This window comes from Acomys minous, assembly GCF_964271855.1.
Source record: "Acomys minous genome assembly, chromosome: 9".
In the NCBI taxonomy this organism is placed as follows: Eukaryota; Metazoa; Chordata; class Mammalia; order Rodentia; family Muridae; genus Acomys; species Acomys minous.
This window is the reverse complement of record NC_140490.1, coordinates 10,458,829-10,478,797: the sequence shown is the minus strand read 5'-3', so window position 1 is coordinate 10,478,797 and position 19,969 is coordinate 10,458,829.

Below are 19,969 nucleotides of genomic sequence, written 5' to 3'. Positions count from 1 at the left end.
AGCCTCTTCAGCTGACCTCCTTGTCACCTCTCACTGTTGACATATTTTAAAATATATTTTTATTTTGGGTTCCTTGAATCTGTCTCCTTTCTTCAACCCAATTTTTTTCTGACACCTCAATACCACGTAAGAGAGAAAGAAGGTTAGTAGGGAGATGTGAGCATCGTTTTCCTTAGCTACTTCCTGCTGTTCAGGGTCCTCGGGTTCCTTGGGGCAAATCCAATCCTCATTTTAGGATCTCCAACTTCTTCTCATCCAACTGCATCAACGGTGAATAGGAGTAGCAGGGGGAAACACCAACGGCCTTCTTCTTTCTTAGAGACCCCAATCTCTCTCCCTCTCCCTGTCTGGCTTTTATCCACGTGGCAAAGACCACGACGCCACAGGAGGCAGCTTCACAGCTGACAAATATCACATGCCCTCTCAGGAGGCAATAATCAGCTGTGGATGAACTGGAGTAGCCCCCGTATCCCACAGCTGTGATTAAAACAGAAACATGCTTACATATAACCCAAAACTTCCACAACATCTCAGAATGACCCATCGTCCACTTAATGCACATTGATTTCTCTGCACAGGGATAATTACAATATCCTGCCTTTACGCAATCAGGTATTTCATCACAGATTTCCTGTTGGCATGCATATTTTTGTAAGAGGACTTCAAGGGTTCTTTTAACTTTCTAAATATCCATTTTTAATTATTAAGTTTTTACTCTATACTAGTATTAGAAGTGCATGCTTAATGTATACAGCTTATATCTGTTTAGTCAAGAATTAGATCCACACTATATATTTTTACCTTCTCAGAGATCTCTAATTTTTATACAAAGTAGGTTGCCTGATTACCTTCAAATGACCATGAAAATTCATCTTTGCTCTTGCTTCATCCACATTACAAAAAGCTCTATATCAGCACTATCAGAATAGTGAGGATCAAGGACATTTCCATGACAGTGGGCTATAAATAAATATACCTAATCATTTGCACATATCTAAAGATTGTAATGTGTGCCAATAATACAAATACCAAATCTAGATTATATAAGGGGAGAAAAATGGGAAGAAAATTGCTTGGATTTCAGTTATATATTAGTAAACAAAAATTAATTCATATGCAATTTAAACAATAGGTTCAGGGCAAAATTAGTGAGATGTAACAAATGTCAATTTATGTTTTGCTTCTTCCAGTAAGCTCTCTGGCCATGGCTAACTCATACAGTTCCATTATCTTAGTGTCTTCTTATGAAACTCCATGATTTTCATTTTATTATTTGCCCACAGCAACTTGTAGTTATGGTTTTCAGTATATTTCCCAAAAAACATTATAATACAATGCCAGTAGGATTACATTTTGAAAGTATTTGGTCCAAAATTATTAAAATAATCACATAGCTTTACTTTTATTATTAAGTTTATTCATTCACTTTACCTCCCAAACATAGCCCCATCACTCCTTTCCTCCTGGTCTCACCCTCCAACCCTCTTACACCTTCTACTGATTGAATGCAATTGACACCAAAATTCCAACACAATTCTTTACAGACTTTGAAACAGCAACCTTCAACTTTATATAAGAAATAAAAGACACATCAAAGCAAAAACAATTCTGCATAATAAAAGAATTTCTGGATGTATCACTACTTCTGATTTCAAGCTATACTGAAGAGAAATATTAATAAAAACTGTGTGGTATTGGCATAAAAACAGATTGGTGGATCAGTGGTATCGAATTGAAGACTCAGAAACAGACTCATACTCCTTCCTATGGGCACTTGTTTTTCAACAAAGAAGTCAAAACCATCCAATGAAAGAAAGAAAGCATTTCAACAAATAGTGTTGGTCTAACTGAATGTCTGCATATAGAAAAACACAAATAGATCCATATCTGTTACCCTGCACAAAGCTCAAGTCCAAGGTCAAAGGTCTCAACATAACATCAGATACACTAAATCTATTAGTAGAGCAAGTGATGAAAAGTCTGGAACCCTCTGGCATGGGGGACAACTTCCTGAAAATAACACCAATAGCTCAGTCTCTGAGATCAACAATTAATACATGGGACCTCATGAAACTGAAAAGCTTCTGTAAGGCAAAGGACACTGTCAATAGAACAAAATGGCAGCTTGCAAACTGGGGAAAAATCTTCAAGAACCCTACATCAGACAGAGGGCTACTATCCAAAATATATAAAGAACTCAAAACATGAAAAAAATCCAATTAAAAATGGGTTACAGAGCTAAACCAAGAGTCCACAATAGAAAAATCACTAATAGCTGAGAAACACTTAAAGAAATGCCCAACATCCTTATTCGTGAGGGAAATGCAAATCAAAATTATTCTGAGAGTCCTTCTTATACTCATCAAAATGATTAGGATCAACTGTTACCATAGCAGCTTTACTCATAATAGCTAGAAACTCGAGACAACCTAGATGTTTCTCAACCAAAGAATGGATAAAGAAACAGTGGTACATTTACTCGATGGGCTACTACTTAGCTATTAAAACGAGGAAATCATGCAAATTGCTGCCAAATGGATTGCACTAGAAAAGATAGTTCTTAGTGAAGTAATGAAGACGCAGAAAGACACACATGATATATACTCACTTACGAGCAGGTGTTAGTCACATAGTACAGGATAACCATACGTCAATTCATAGACCCAAACAATCTAAGTAGCAAGGAGGACCCAAAGGAGGCTGCTTGAATCTCATTCAGAGGGAGAAATAGAATAGACAATGGAAGTGGATGAAGTAAGAAAAATGAGTAGGAGATGGTATGGGGAGGGAAATGAGGGAATGAAAAATGAGAAAGAGAGAGATACCTAGGTTAGCATCTCTGAGACAAGCTGGATACCTGTGCCAGGGTAGGCTCCTGGGGGGATATGGGAATGACTCTAGCTGATACTTCTGGGGGATGGGCAGGAGGCATGGAGACTCAAGTGGCCACCTCCTATTCAGGCAAGACTCCTATTTTATGGAGGGGAACACCAATCCCTCAACAAAATCTTTGACCCAAAATTTACCCTGCATACAAGATTGTAGGTATAAAGAGGGAACAGGGATTGAGGGAATGTCCATCCAATAATTGGCCCAACCTGAGACTCACCCCAGGGTAAAGAGCCAATTTCTGACACCATTAATTAAACTCTGCTATGCTATACTTGCATACAGGAGCCTCCCATAACTGTTGTTAGAGAGGCTTCACCCAGCCATGGATCAAAACTGATACTAAGATGGGTAGTCAATCATGGGGCAAAGCTCTGAGAATTTATTTTAACAATAAAAAGAAAGAAGTTAGGTTTTAAGAATGAAAGACTGGCAGGAAAAAGGGACAGGGATGGGGTCAAATGTTCAAATGGAGAAAGTCAATGACAGGTATCCCTAATTTGCATATTTATGTCTTTCCAATGATCCATTTTCAATGCCTCCTTAGAGACTACCATTTTTTTCCTCTTTGTGAATATGAAACAGAATATCAGGTTCATGTAGCATGTATGACTTGAAGTTTTCTTCTTTTCAGGAGTATATGACCAACACTTTCATCTGGTTTAATTGGTTTCCAGTTCCTTCAATATTTTTTCAGTTTTTCTTTAAAATTTGCTAGCATTTCTAATTATTATCACTGCTGGAGTTCGTCAAGAGCCTTCTGCAGCTAATCAACTTGCCATGCTGATTTATTTTGAAATGAAACAGCCCCTAACACTGTTTGGGTCTTCTCTGGTGGGTTCACTCTATTGCGACTACCTCATCAAAGCTTCTGTCAGTTCCTGCCTATGTGGCTGATAGAAAACCCTCTTTTCTCCTTTGCTTCAGGATCCTTCACCTTCTCCTCCCAGGACTTTCCATTTAGTATTCATTATTAGCAAATGAATCCCTGTCCTTTAGCTCCCATTCTCCATGGCTACAATTCAATGGGCAATGAAGTTGGAAATCATTGTTTTGTCTGTGCTGTAAATTATACAACTTCTGATAGCAAAAAAAGTTCAGGTTTTTCTGACATGTATGAATATATTAGGGAGTAGAGTTCTTGGCAAAATAAACCTATTTTGAGGGGTTTTCTTGCACTATTTTCCATTGAAGCAATTCTCAACATGTTTTAAGCAATAACAGTAATGAACTGAAGGGAGAAGTAATTGAAGGAGGTAGGCATGAAAGACAGAAGACTCATAGGGAGAGCATGCTGGTATGTCTCTGTGGGGTTCACGGATCAGAGCAGTGCATCAGGGAAAACATGGGTACTCTGGCAAAAATCTCCAAATGACCGTTATTCTACAAAACAAACAAACAAAAAACCCAAAGAAATCACAAAATTGGATTGTTTTGATTCCTTCAATTAAAAATCAATAAATACAGATTTTGCTAAAAAATGTGCTTACATCATTTCTTATTTTCCCTTTGCAGGTAATAAACAGTTTACTTCTCATCATGACTAAAGTTTTAAAAATACAGTTGATTGTGATAAATAGCTATCAATCTAGTTTGTGACCAGGCATCTTTGGACTTAACTCTCTCGATGATTGAGTGCTAAATTAGAGTGGACCCTGGGCTTCCTTTACTTATTATTGCTTTTAGAAAGCATAATCCCTAACAATAACTAACAAACAAGGTCAGTGAATGAACAAATTACATGAATGGCCATCTTACATAAATCTTTCAAGAAAAAGAATGACTTCACTGAAGAACTGATTTGGGGTGACCTTAACATGAAGACTGTAAGACTCCAAAGACTACATTATCATTTATATATTGATGATACTGAATTTTTTCTTTCATATATATATATAGTTGCTGATAGTAGATTTTATTTTCCAGAATAAACATATTGAGTGAAAATCTGTTGGTGAATTGAAAGTGACGTCTGTATGAATCACTCAGTCTCCTCCCATTTGATATTTTGTGTTTTTCATAAAGACCTTTTCTTTCCTTTAAAAATAGAAAGCCTATCCCTTATTTTGAGAATTTCAAATAAGTATACAGTAAAATATGATGATGTCCTCCCTACATTTCTCTCCTCCATTTTTCTTTGTATCCCCTCAACAAATTGTTCTCTATCCATGGGAATATCCTTCAGAAAGAAGGATTTCCCTCCCCAGCAGCTATCAAAAGTTCACTCTTCATGAGGGTATGTGTTTTGGGGAGAACCTTCTCCATCAATGCAGCCAGAATGTTGGCTGGCTTCATCTTGTGTACGCAAGCAAACATGCTATGAGTTGGTGAGTGGAATAGTGTTGTCATATCCAGAAGATAGCATTTCATAGCATTCTTCCCATTCTCTGGCTCTTACATTCTTTCTGGCCCCTGTTCTGTGATGTTCCCTGAGCCTTATATTTTGAAGTGTTGATAAAAATGTCCCACTTATGGCTAAGAATCCCGTCTTTTATTCTCAGGACTCTTCACTGCTCATATCTTAGTATTGACCACTTCCCACTGAAAGAAAAGAGTAGCTTCTCTGACTAAGGTTGACAGCTGTGCAAGTCTGTGCTTATAAACATAAATGTTTAGTAGGCAATCTGTCTGTATGGACACTTATCAAATCAATAATAGCAGATTCAGAACATTTTATTATCCCTTTAAACTGCCTAAGGAGTTCAGAATCTCTAATAATAAGCTATAGTTCTAACGGACCATTTCCTTCTCAGGGAATCCATCATGCTTCATATCTCTAGAGTACACAGATGCAGGGGAGAACACAGGCCTTCCAGACAAGCCTTGCCATGGAGCTTGTCTGACTTTGTTCTGCCCACTCCCTCTTGACTCTTATAGTAGGGGATGGAGATGAATCTGTTTAGTAGCAAGTCCTCCCTGGGCCTTCCAACTCCTCTATAAATATATCTTTAATTTTATAATCTTTCAGAGCCTGGGTACTCCTTGCAATCTGCTTCATAGTTTTCTCTTTTCTTTTCAATCTCTCTAATTCCTGATATATTTGCTTATAAGCACCACCACCTTCCATTATCAATATCTTTTTTCTATGATCTATATTTTGTCTTTTTACTAAGACATATGCTTAATACAACTCTCTAGCTTCTTAGACTCTGGTCAAATGCTATAAGAATTTGGTTTTTCTTAAATAATGTAAGTTCCTTCCCACCTCCCTCACTTTGTACTTGCTAGAATACACTGCCTTACATATTATCATATCATAACTTCTTATGCTCAGACACTCTTTGGTGATAAACTTTCCAGACACATCTCACTGGGAAAGAAGCTACAATTGTAAACTTCAATGCTATTTTATTATTTTCTTCAGAGCACTTAGCCCAAAGCAACACAGACAAAGACTGTGGATGGAAATTCCCAAACCTGTGACCCAAAATACATGATTGCTCCTTTTAAATTGTCAGAATAAGATAAATCTAACTAAACTATTAATAACTAATTGATTCTGGAATTGTCCTAGGCACATGAAAAGCATTCAGTAAAAACACAACAAGTAAATAATAGTGAAAGAACAATGTGACCAGCAATATTGTTGGGTCGATGTAGGTTAAAATTGCTGAACCAACAGATGGGGGCTGAGTTTTTCTGATTTTTGTATTCTAGTGTCCAGTCTTGGTACCACAAGCCATTTGGTAAGTTGACTTTTCACGTGGACTTACCTCACTGCCTTGAAATGGCATCCTGGATTTCAACAGTGTTTTGTTCATCTTATTATAATCTCATTATCTAGTCACCATAACTAGAATCTTAAATATTTGTAAGTTATATAACTGGAATACGAGCAAGATTGTTTGTATATATGACACACCATCTAGCTTAGTATGATGCTTTCCAATTGTATTTTAAAATTCACAATAGGTGACTGCTCTCCCCTAAACTAAGTTTAGGAGTGCTATAGAAAATGGTTAATATCCCCATTGACAGCTAGAAAACTGCAAGAGAGTGTTGAAGTAACGTTCCCAAGGTTACCCAATGAATCATTGCCAGTGCTGGAATTACATTCCATAACTCATTCTTCTTTAGGAAAGCACTCTTATTCCTGGTTCTCAGATACACAGGGAGTACACTGTGTCTCAGCATCATTTTTCACTGGTGAGTTTAGAATAGACAAGGCCTAAATCAACTTCATAATAGAGGTCTTTATTTTACTTTAGAGTTTCTGTGAAATATGGCTAAGGGTCATTAAATGCTACAGATGGGTTTGAGCTGAGATTAGTTTATTGATCATTAATCAGCCAGCGAGCTCTTTAATAATTAATTGGAAAAATGTTGCTAAATTGTTCAGAGCTCATTGTACTTAAAATGAAAGATGTCTTCAATCAATTGTGAAAATATAAAAAAGTTATGTCAACATGTGTATAATTGTACTGTCTTGTATTGAATGTTGCTTATACAGAAATAAATTATAATAAGAATTTATTTACACAAAGTTAGAATCCTCTTTTCACAAACTGCAATTAGTCTCTGCTCCCAAATTCAAACAAGACACTTGTAAAAAGTAATGAGCATAATTAATATTAGCCTAATGATAATTGCTAGAATATTAACCACATTGAATTTTGGCTTATCAAAATCAGTTAATACTACTTCGTTTTGAAAGACTTAATTTTACATATTTTTATTTTTCTATTATACCATGTTAATTATGCCAGAAAAGTTGTACAACAGGCTTTTTAATAAACTGGTTGCATGATTTTTCTCAAATCACATGAAAGACAATCAGGATTATATTTAACAACTAAAAATCTTAGCACATATATTTTATTTGATGGAAAATTCTAGTGAGCTTTGAGCTTTTCCTGAAACCAACCATTTTGCTGTGGCTTAGCATGCCATTTGGTGTCCATGAGTCTTAGCTCCAGGCCCCAGGTGGTTTGTATTGTTTACCTGGTCCAGGCTTGCTGGGTATGATTACACGAAGACAGGAAGGCTGACTGTGACTATGGGACTATGAGATACTGTTCCAGTCTCTCCACTCGCCTATTTCATGGTTTGGATCTTTATTACCGAAGAGGTGTAGCATTCCCCGTGTGTCTTCCCAGTTTGTTACAGGAAGCGTTTGCACTATTCCCATCATGTTGTTGCACGTGCCTTCCTTCATCAACTTCCTTGGTAACACACTAGAACACACGATTGTCAAAACTGTGCCTTTAAGATTTTCATTTAAAACCTAGAGCTTAGGAAAATGGTAGAATAACACAGGTGCACATGAAATAATTGGAATCGATGAGTGAAAACCATCTTTCCTGGTGTGCTTAACAAAAGAAAACTTTTGAGAGGCACCAACATTAAGACATGTCCAGATATGTGTAGGTCTTCTTGTCTAGCATAACCGCAGCCATTTTTGTTCTTAAATCTCCACTTTGACCATAAGGTGAAATTAAGTTCATGTTCTCAGGATCTACTTTGAGAACTTGAATAGCCTTTTATTTACAATCCAATACTTGTTGAATGTTCTGCTTCGATTAATAATAAATGTTCTACTTAAACAAAACCAGAAGACCCTGCTATGTTCCTCTCTCCTGGAATGCTAGGGAACTGAAAAGTCCACAAGATTCTGTCCCTATACCCTAGCCGATGAGCTTAAAATGCTTTGTTTATCAAGTCAAAATGATGTAATGTTGCCCTTCCTTGCTTCCTACACCAGGTGACTTGCTTGTTGCCTGGTTATGGTTTTTCTTATTTAAAAAAAAAAAAAAGCCTGCCTTAGAAACAGACTGGCAGCACATTTTGGTCCCACATCGACTCTGTGTCCCTGAGCAGCCAGTCTTTGTTCAGCATTCAATACACTTTTATCAAGAGTCTGGCGTCCACGTGGTCAGTGTGGTCTATTCTTGAACTCCAGCAAAAACAAATCCCAATATTACTAAGATGGAGCTTTCATCTCTGACAGGGCACACATGATACTTTTAACTGTGATTCTCAAAGATACCTATGTACACCAACTTACATAGAGGCATATTTCATAATTAAATATGCAACAATATGTAATCTGTGGTAACACTTAATATTGGCACTCTCTTTCTTCTAATTTGATTTAAATTATATTGTAGCAAGTCACAATATATCAAATTATCAAATATGTATCAAATTACAAAAGGTGTATTTATATAAGTAGTAGCATTACTATGAGTGTTATTTATAAATGCAGCTTTAAGGTATTTAGAACTATAGGAAAGTTAGAATATTTACTTACACCTGATTTTCTCAAATGTCTAATCATCCTTCAGGAATTGCTGAGTCAGAACTCAAAGTAATGTTTGAGACCACAGGCCACAAGGCAGTTCAGCCTCACAATGAATATATTTTCATAATAGGAGTAAAATGTATCATCATAAGAATTAAAAAAAGACATTTTCTTTCAATAACCACAATTTGGTACCAAGAAAAGGATGAATAGTAAAAAACAAAAAAAAAAAAGACCCAAACTTATCTAATAAGTCAAAGTTGTTCTAAAATTAAACTTTGTTATATTTTCAATTATGTATAGGTTTTTAAATCAGGGCTCATACATGCTAACCACATGTTATACTACTAAGAATACCTAGCTCACTTATGTATTTATTTAGAAACTAAAATGATGGGCTGAGACATTTTAATTTCCATATGGTACTTAGTATTATCATTTATTTTATCTGAATTTTAAAAGATTGTTTCAATTAGATTGTACAAGCTTAAAATAAACACCTCTAGAGGGTCTATTTCTGAAAATACATCAAGGGAAGGTTTTCATTATAAACGTTAATAGGAAGGTTGATGCAGCATCAAAAACAATGTTGCCTTAAATTGGTGTTCACAGAATCCAGGCCTGTGCAGGGGATGTTGTTTGTACTGTGACCATTTTAGCTGTTGCTTGTGATAAAGCAGCAATGTTCCCAGGCAGGCTTTTCCAGAGTGCCAGCCTCATCAAGGAACTTCTTAGCAGGACCTGTTGTGGGCTGCACAGCGGACTGGCTAGGTGAGAAGTTGTGGGTGGACCACGGCGATTCATATCGAAAAGAGCCCTTGAGCAGTGCGGTGGTGATGCGCAGTGAAGTCTGATGTCCACAGACTCAGTGTCATCTGTCAGATTGTTTTTCTGATTCCTGAATACGGGCCTTTTCCCTCTTGAGAAGGACTTGCCAGTTGATCACACCAAATTGTACTCATTGCAGAGAGACTTCCCATCTTCCCTGCAATTTCTGTTTGCTGAGATTTTTTTTCATGACTTTTGATTGAATCAGGGACTATTCTGTTGTTCTGGGCAACTGTGAACTAACCCTTAATATATTTTATATGTTTACATTTTTAGTAAAGATAATCAAAATACATTGTGTGTGGAAATATTGTAACTTTTTGACACATATTTAAAAATCCGTGTCTTTATCTTCTATGGCTGTAAATTAAAAATTATTTCATGCCACATAATATCCACAGTGACATAACAAGAAAGATCCAAATCCTTGCCCATGTCGCCACAGCAGTGTAGGGAAATAATAATTAAATCCACCAGGCCCAAATCCATCCGTTTTCTGGATGAAACATTGTCGGAGTCAAAGGGCAGATTGTGTGTTCATAAACTTGTCACTTCAAAAGTGGATACAAACAAACTTGAAGTCATGAGCATAATTGTGATGTCTCTGATGCATAGGAACCCTAAAATAATTTCTACCAGTTGCAGCAGTTAATTTCTGTCTATTATAAAGGAGCCAGAACATATTTTATATTTATTTCATGAAAACCAAAATACCCCTTCCTAAACACACAAAATTAAACATAACATGATATAAAGAAACTTGACTGGCAGCTCAGTAAATCTGTGTGCAAATCAGATGAAAAAAATTAAATGTGACTGACAAGGGATGTTACCTAAAAATTAATACATCCATTAACAAAATAACACTTATAAAGTGGAGTATACATTTAAAATACAACAAAATTGTGGACCGATGATATCAGCAAAATGAGGAAATGATGCCTTTCAATAATCGGTGTTCTTGTTAGCAATCTCAGTGAGTTAAAAACATGACATAGAATCACCTGGGTGTGTATCTGTGAATAAGGAAAGGTTGCCTGAGAACACACAGGAATACAGCTAAGTGTTCTTGATACGGTCTATGGTTTTGAGTGGATTAAGTAAAATTTTTATCCTCATATATCTACCTTGAGTGAACACTATGCCTACTCACTGTCTTCCTCATTTCTAGCTAAAAATATTTTCCGTGTGTGCCGATGCTGCTCCCGTCCAGCAGGAAAGACACCAACACCGGGAACTCTTCTTGCAGTAGTTATTATTCAGGATCCTTGACTACCAGAGTGACCCCGGGAAAAGCTCCCACAGAACCTTTATAGTGTGCCTGTCCTATCAGAAACTGCCACGTCATTACTCCTGGTTGGTGCATTCAGATCACACCACCTCACGCTATGTCTTGTTCGAATCACGCCACCTTACGTCATGCCTTCAGGCATGCACATAAGGGGCTTGCTCACTGTGCATGCGCAAAGGTTTACTCACTGCGCATGCACAAAAGGGGGCGCATTGCGATGGTGAAGCAGCAGGGGGCGCTGCTATCTGTGGCTCTCCACAGTTCCCCCTTATTCATTAAATTTTGAGCAAGTGGCACAGAGAATGCCTGGTAGGTTGTCCCCCCTGCACTGGAGAAATAGGCTGACAAGATGGTTGACCATTGGCCTTATAGCCCATCCCCAACTTCTTCTTCTTCTCCTCCCTCGCTTTATTAGAAAAGGAGGTAGATGGATCCATCATATACAGGTGAGCTGGGTCCCTGAAGGGAGCGGGCATTAACCAGAGGGGGGAAGCATTGACCTGATCTTCCTGGGGCCACATTGGCCTGTCAAGATGTCCTTTTGAGGAGCAGAGCTTTCACAAGTGGAGACTTAAAAGGCATAGCCCATGCACACTACCATCCTGGCTTCCATGGGCATATTCTCACTAAGCAAGGCCTTCAATGGCTGGAAAATATACATAATCTAATCCATAGAGCAGGTGACCTTGTTTGTTAGAGGCATTTCTACACCCATGTGTCCAAGCTAGTGTGAGTATCTCTTCATAATTTGAAGGATAAATTTGTTTTCTGCTCAGGCTAATAAAAGTTATACCTTTCCTTGGGTGGGGACAGGGTAGGTTAGTTAAGCTTCCTAGCAAAAGTCTTAAAGACTTAGCTTTATAAACTCAAGGTCCTGAAGCTGTGACAAAAATTGACTGTTTACAGAGAGTCTACCTGTGCCTGCACCTCAGTCACCCTAGTCAGACTATGGAGAGGAAGGTGCCAAAGAAAGCCATAGCACTTGGAGAACTTACCCCCAAGTGCTGCTTTGCAAGTGATAAATGTCTACTTGTACTTATGCTTATATTCTCTCTAGTCAGACAGATGGGCTTGTAGCAAGGGAACATTGTGATCTGAGGACTTGCTGCTACTTTAACTTTGTTTGATTGGTGACATCATTCATATGATTTTTCAGGGATACCTTTTTGTTGGAGTTTTATAAGACATCATATCTTCCCACTGTCTATGATTCCTGTCCTTCTTAAGTTGGTGACCGTTATGATAGAATTGCTTTCTCTAATATCTACAGAAAGAGAGAGTTATGAATGCCTACAGCGATAAGGATTCAATTTCTTGCTTAACTACAAGAGAGTGTCTTAAGCCACCAGAATAGAATGGCAATGAGTCTTACTTATTTATGAAGATAGGGTCTCATACTTTCTTAATATTAATCATGCTGACCCACACATTGTATGTAACTTAGGCTTGCCTCCAACTCATGAATATTCTCCTGTGTATGTCTCACAAATGCTGGGACCACAAGCAGGAGACCAAACACCCACTATCCATCGAATCATTTAGCCATCAAGATTGTCAGTATTACATGTAGGCTAAGCACTGTAAACTTAGCCATTTTTATAACCTTTCCTGTAAGATTTATACTTTGTTGAACTTTAAGAAATCACAGAACCATTCTCAAGCTTATACAGGGTTTGGTACCTAAGAGCAAGTCTTACCTTGAAGCTTTCACCCTCCCAGCTTAGTGCTCCTCATTCAACATCTGACCTTGAATGTAATTGTATTCAAAGAAGAGGAAGCTTCAGCAAGTCAAACGTAACTTTTCACATTTTGGATTCTTACTCTTTCATCAACTGCTTTTAGCTTAGAAGAATTCTGCAAATTTAAGGGTTATGCACCTTACTATCAAGTTCAGATATGATAGAGTGTTTTTCAGTAATTAGAGGGAACATGTGACATTGTGAAGACCTAAAGAGCAATTTCTCCTTCTGTGTGTAATAGCCATAACCATCAACTTCTCTATAAATCTGCATGAAATTTTAGAAATATTATTATAATCACTATATTATTATAATCACTAGGGCCAAGTGCCTCACTTTCACAACTTCACCAAGAGCTTCAACTCGTTATTCACTTTATTCAGTATCATAATGATTTGTTTGTTATGATGTCACACAGGATAGCTACTGCTCTGTGCTGTGACCATTGCTTTTATTAGTGCCCCATAGCTGCCTTAACAGTAATGCAAACTGAGTGACTTAAATAAACAGACATTACAATCCTTCCTCAGAGTCTGGGTAGCATCTTTTTTTGTCCTGATTGAGACAGTAGCCCTGGGACTTCCATGGTTTCCAACAACATGACTCTAATCACTCCTCCATTATCACAAGGCAGGCTCCCTGAGCATCTCTTTCTGTAGATGCACTTTCCTCTAATAAAGATGACAATCCTACAGGCTTAGACTCCTCTAATGACCTCTTTTAACATGATTACATCTGTGAATATTACGTTTCCTAATAAAGTGCCAAGGGTTAGAATTTCAAATTCCCCTCTTAAGGGCACAATTCACTGAGCAATATCTCTCAAGATGGAAATGAACTATTTCAGCAATTTGGTAGGAGAGAAAAGAAACCCTTATAGATTGTGATTAAAATATACTTACAAAACTATGGCAGTGTTGCGCAAATTAGAATCGGAGTTTGTTACATCTGCTAGAGTCAGTGGACACCAAGAATGGAAGCATAAAACACCTGGAGTTTAAGGAATGAAACTAGATGAGATTAGCAAGGCAGTAGTCTAAGTATCCTCCAGAGCTAATGGCCAGCCTGAGACATCCCATACCACTCCATTTTAGGAGCTGGGAAGCAAATGCCTGAAACTTCCATGTTCTAAACGTCTAGCACTATTTTGGGGGTTACCTTCAACTATCACTCACCCAGGACAGTGAGCATAGAGGAAAACCTGAAGTGATAATTCCAAGGGACAGAGGAAATACTCAAGAGGAAATAGCTCTTGTAGTGGGAGTTGGCAAAATAATGGGAATAAAAGTTCATAATTTTTAAATTTTTAAATAAATTAAATTTGAATCCCATTACTAAGTAACAGATCAATGTAACCAAAACATGGTACTAAAATTTGATGATATTATTTAAAAAGAAAGTCGCTGGTAAAGTCTATATTTAAAGTAAAACTCACTTGATTTGGTATTTCCATTTATGGGAATTTTTCCTGTATTTCTATTTACTGAAGCATGAATACTGACAAGGATTTTTTTCAGAAAAATAGATAAGCTAGAAAGTCTGACCACTGCCCAAATGTGTATTTAAAAAAACCTAGGGAGGAGATCCAAAATGGTGGAGCGAACATACACCTTGTTTGATCAGCAGAACAGCAGTGACTGCACCGTGACCTAAGGACAGATCTAAGAACTACAAAACACCAGTACTCATGATCCCCAAGTGAGAGGGGTCCAAACGGTGTGGAGCATGGATGGGTCCAGCTTCAGGCCATGTGGTAAATTCCTAGGTCCCTGAAGGTATGGGCATATGCTCCAAGGACTTGACTGGCACCCAGCTTCTAAACTCTGGGGCTCAGAGAGAACTGTGGGCTGCAAAATGAACAGAGTCTGGGGCTTCTATCCCACACTCTGGAACACAAGTGGATCTGACACCCAACAATCCACAGAAAATTCCTGGGTCGAAGCAGGCACTGGAGCATCCTCCAAGAACTAGCCGCACGCCTAGCTGGCACACAGCGTCTGAACTCCGGGGCTTAGGGGGGCTGGGAGCTGCAAAAACACTGGAAGTGCAAATTGTCCTCTGACCTAGGAGGCAAGTGGACCCACAGGAGCATCTCTCTGCTCATATAACTTTCCTTCTGCTCTCAAGCTTCCTGGCATACCTGGTTCAAAAACAAGGAACCAACAAGATAGTAAATTCAGCAGAAGTGAGTAGGGTGAAGGACCAAAGCCCCATCATCTATATCTACCCCCAAACCCTCTGCATCAAAGACCAGGACACTTGCTAACACCAAAGACATCACAATGGGAAGAGGTTAACATAAGAACACAAGCAACAGATCCCAGGGCCATTTGATACCACTAGAAATCAGCAGTCTCACAACCACAACAAGCCCTGGGGCACTGTCCTACCCAAAACACAAGAGGAAGATTTCAAATCTGAGGTTATGAAATGATTAAGAGCTTAAAGGTGGAGAAAATAAATCCCTCAAACTGGAAAAGGAATACACAAAGAGAGATATAAAAGAATTGAGCAACTGGCTTAAAGAAATTCGTGAATTCAGGAAATTACACCCAGACAGGAGAAGGAAATGAATAAAAGGATTCAAATCATAAAAATGGAGATAGAAACAATGAAGAAAACACAACCTGAGACAATTCTGGAAATGGAAAAACCTAGGGAAGAGGACAGGAACTACAGACACAAGCATCACCAACAGAATACAAACGATGACAGACAGAATCTCAGGGGTAGAAGATGCGACTGAAAAAATCAGTACCACAGTCAAACTGGTAATCTAAAAAGCTCCTGATGCAGAGCATGCAAGAAATCTGAGAAAGTACAAAAAGATCAAACGTGACAGACATATTTGTGAGGCAAGAACTGTTGAGGACTTGCTTATTCTTTTTTGGTAGAGTTTGACCATATAGACTCTGCCTAGATCCAAGATTGGCCATTTTCAGCCAGAAATGAGAACATTTTTCCCAGTCACTTGTTTGCTACCATAAGGAGGTTCATTGATGCTTATCATCTTCTTTGATGTAGGCTGGGTGTTTCCAGGAGTAAATCTGTCTATTATCAAAGAATCTTTAAAATAATAAAAAAAAATCTTTAAGTGCAATATTCTGGGGTGTCCGAGATCTTTGAATACCTTCTCTAATTATTTTACCTTATCTATGTATAAAATCATATCTATCTGTTAAACCTAGGGTATATATTCTTGTGATAAAAATAGACTAATAATTGATATGACCGTGATTTGATCAACTAACAATTAACTTGTATTACTTAATTATTCTAAGCAGCCTGCAATAGAACTTTCAAAGTATTGGAAGAAAACCTTATATTGTTTGAAGCAAATGACTGAAGATGGTTCTCCAACATTATAGAGAGTTTTGGGTGACTGTTCAGGCAGCAAACTGTTTCCATCCTCATTTGGAAGCTACCAAACAATTGGAAGCTACTCAGATAATTAATTTTATTCTTTCTCAAGTCTCTGGTAGGGTTGAAGACTAGATAGTTTAGTTTTACAATTAAGTTTAGTTGTTTAGGAGTTAAGATGTTTTTAGGTCTAGATAGATGTTTCAAGTTGGTAAAGATGATATATGATAGATATTGATTTACATTCAGAATTTTAGACACAGCAAGTTAGGAAACATGTTTCTTTCAAGGTTGCCAAGTAGAAATACCCAAAACACTATGAATGTAACATTTATATAATTCCTGTTTGTTTCATGGTTCTTCTTGCTGTAGATAGTTTATTATACATGTATAGTATTTAAATGTATATGAAAAAAGACAAATAATTTTTTAAAAAATTTTTAAAAGGAGGTTGAGCATTTCTTTAAGTGTTTCTCAGACATTTGATATTCCTCTGTTAAGCGACACCACATGCTGGCGAGGATGTGGGGAGAGAGGAACACTCCTTCATTGCTGGTGGGAATGCAAACTAGTACAACCACTTTGGAAATCTATCTGGTGCTTTCTCAGACAAATGGGAATAGGGCTTCCTCAAGACCCAGCTATTCCACTCCTTGGAATATACCCAGAAGATGCTCCAGCACACAACAAGAAAATTTGCTCAACCATGTTCATAGCAGCCTTATTCATAATGGCCAGAACATGGAAACAGCCTAAATGTCCCTCAGTAGAAGAATGGATAAAGAAATTGTGGTATATATACACTATGGAATACTACTCAGCTATTAAAAACAAGGAATTCCCGAAATTTGTGGATAAATGGATTGAGCTAGAAATGATCAACATGAGTGAGTTAACCCAGAAGCAGAAAGACTCAAATGGTATATACTCACTTATATCTGCATACTAGCCCAAGGGGCATGTCCCATTAAAGCTTTCACTTACCAGAAACTGGGACAGAGGGGAGGAAATCCTAATGGGACTCTAGATGAGAGAAGCATGGGAGACTAGCAAAGTAGAAGGATCCAGAGGGTCCTAGAAACCTACAAGTAGAACATTATAATAGGCAGATTTGGGCCCAGGAGTCCCGCTCAAACTAAGGCACCAACCAAGGACAATACAGGCGGTAAACCTTAAACCCCTACCCAGATCTAGCCAATAGTCAGAACATTCTCTGCAGTTGAGTGGAGAGTGGGATATGACTTTCTCACGTAGTCTGGTGCCTCCCATTGAACATGTCCCCTGGAGGGGGAGACCTGGTGGCACTAAGAGGAAGGACAGCAGGTTACCTAGAAGAGACTTGATACCCTATGAGCATATACAGGGGGAGGTAATCCCCCTCAGGAACAGTCATAGGGGAGGGGAATAAGGGGAAAATGAGAGGGAGGGAAGAATGGGAGGATAGAAGGGATGAGATAACCATTGAGATGTAACAAGAATAAATTAATAAAAAAAAGAAAAAAGAGAAAAAACTGAACTATCCAAGAAAAAAATTTTAAAGAAATAAAAAATGACCAAACCTAAGAGTAGTAGGAATAGAAGAAAAAGAAGACTACCAGCTCCAAGGCCCAGAAAATATTTTCAACAAATCCTAGAAAAAAAATCTTCCCTAACCTAAAGAAAGAAATGCCCATAAATATACAAGAAGCCTACAGCACTCCAAATAGATTGGACCAGAAAAGAAATTTTCTTGCAACATCATAATCAAAACACTAAACATACAGATCAAAGAAAGACTATTAAAAGAGAAAAAGCCAAGACACTTATAAAGGCAAGCCTATCAGAATTAAACCTGACTTCTCAACAGACACCATGAAAGCTAGAGGGCCTGGAAGGATGTCATGGAAACACCAAGAGACCACTGATACCAACCCAGACATTTATACCCAGAAAAACTTTCAAACACCATAGATGGAGAAAGCAAGATATTCCATGACAAAACCAAGTTTAAACAATACCTACCTATAAATCCAGCCCTTTAGAAGATAGTAGCAGGAAAACTCCAACCCAAGGAGGGTAACCTTATCAAGAAAAGCAAAGAAAATTAATAACCCCACATTTGCAAAGCCAAAGAAAGGAAACACATGTGCGCGCACACACAGGCGCACACGCACACACACATACACACACAGACTCTACCTCCACCAAAATCAAATGCACAGAAACCAATAACCACCGGTCTTTAATATCTCTCAACACCAATAGCCTAAAATCGTCAATAAAGAGACACAGACTAACAAAATGTTGCAAAACCAGGATCCATCCATCATTCTGCTGCATGCAAGAAATACACCTCAGCAGTAAAGATAGGCATTACTTTAGAGTAAAGGGATGGAAAAAGGTATTCCAAGCAAAGGGACCCAAGAAACAACCTGGAGTACCCACTCTAGTAACTAATAAAACAGGCTTTCAACCAAAACCAACCAAAAGAGGTGGGAAGGACATTCCATACATCAAAGGAAAAATACACCAAGATGATGTCCCAATTATGAACTTCTATGCAACAAATGAAGAAGCACCAACATTCTTGAAAGAAATATTACTAAAGCTGAAATCATAAATCGAACTCAACACATTACTAGTGGGAGACTTCAATACTCCATTCTCTCCAAAAAACAGATCCTCAAGACAGAAACTAAATAAGGAAATAATGAAACCAAAAGACATCATGAATCAAATGGACATAAATGATATTTATAGAACATTTCGGCCAAACACAAAAGAATACAACTTCTTAAAAACTTACGGAACCTTCTCCAAAATTGAATATGTACTTGGTCACAAAGCAAGCCTCAACAGACACAAGGAAATTGAAAAAAAATCATTTTCACCTTACCAGACCATCATGGATTAAAGGTGGAACTCAGCAACAACAGAAACAACAGAAAGCCTACAAACTCATGGAAATGAAACAACTCCCTATTCAGTGATCTCTGGGTAAGAGGCCAAGTAAAAAAATGCATTTAAAACTTCCTAGAATTCAATGAAAATGATAGCACAACATACGCGAACTTATGAGGACACAATTAAAACAGTGCTAAAATGAAAGTTCATAGCACTTAGTGCCTTCATCAAGAAATTGGAGAGATCTCATACTAGGATGAAGGATAGAAACTTGTTCTTTTTTTTTTTTACCATTTTTTTTATTAATTTGTTCATATTACATCTTGGTTGTTAGCCCTTCCCCTGTTTCCTCCCATTCTTCCCTCCCTCCCACTTCCCCCCTTCTCCCATCCCCTATGTCTGTGATTGAGGGAGACCTCCTCCCCCTATATATGCTCTAAGATTATGGAGTCTCTTCTTGGTAACTTGCTATCCTTCCTCTGAGTGCTGCTAGGCCTCCCCATCCAGTGGACATGGTCAGAAAAGGGGCACCAGAGTTCATGTGAGAGTCAGATCTCACTCTCCACTCAACGGTGGAGAATATCATGTTCATTTACACTATGGAGTACTACTCAGCTATTAAAAACAAGGAATTCCCGAAATTTGTGGACAAATGGATTGACCTAGAAATTATCATAATGAGTGAGTTCACCCAGAAGCAAAAAGAGACAAACGGTATATACTCACTTATATCAAAAC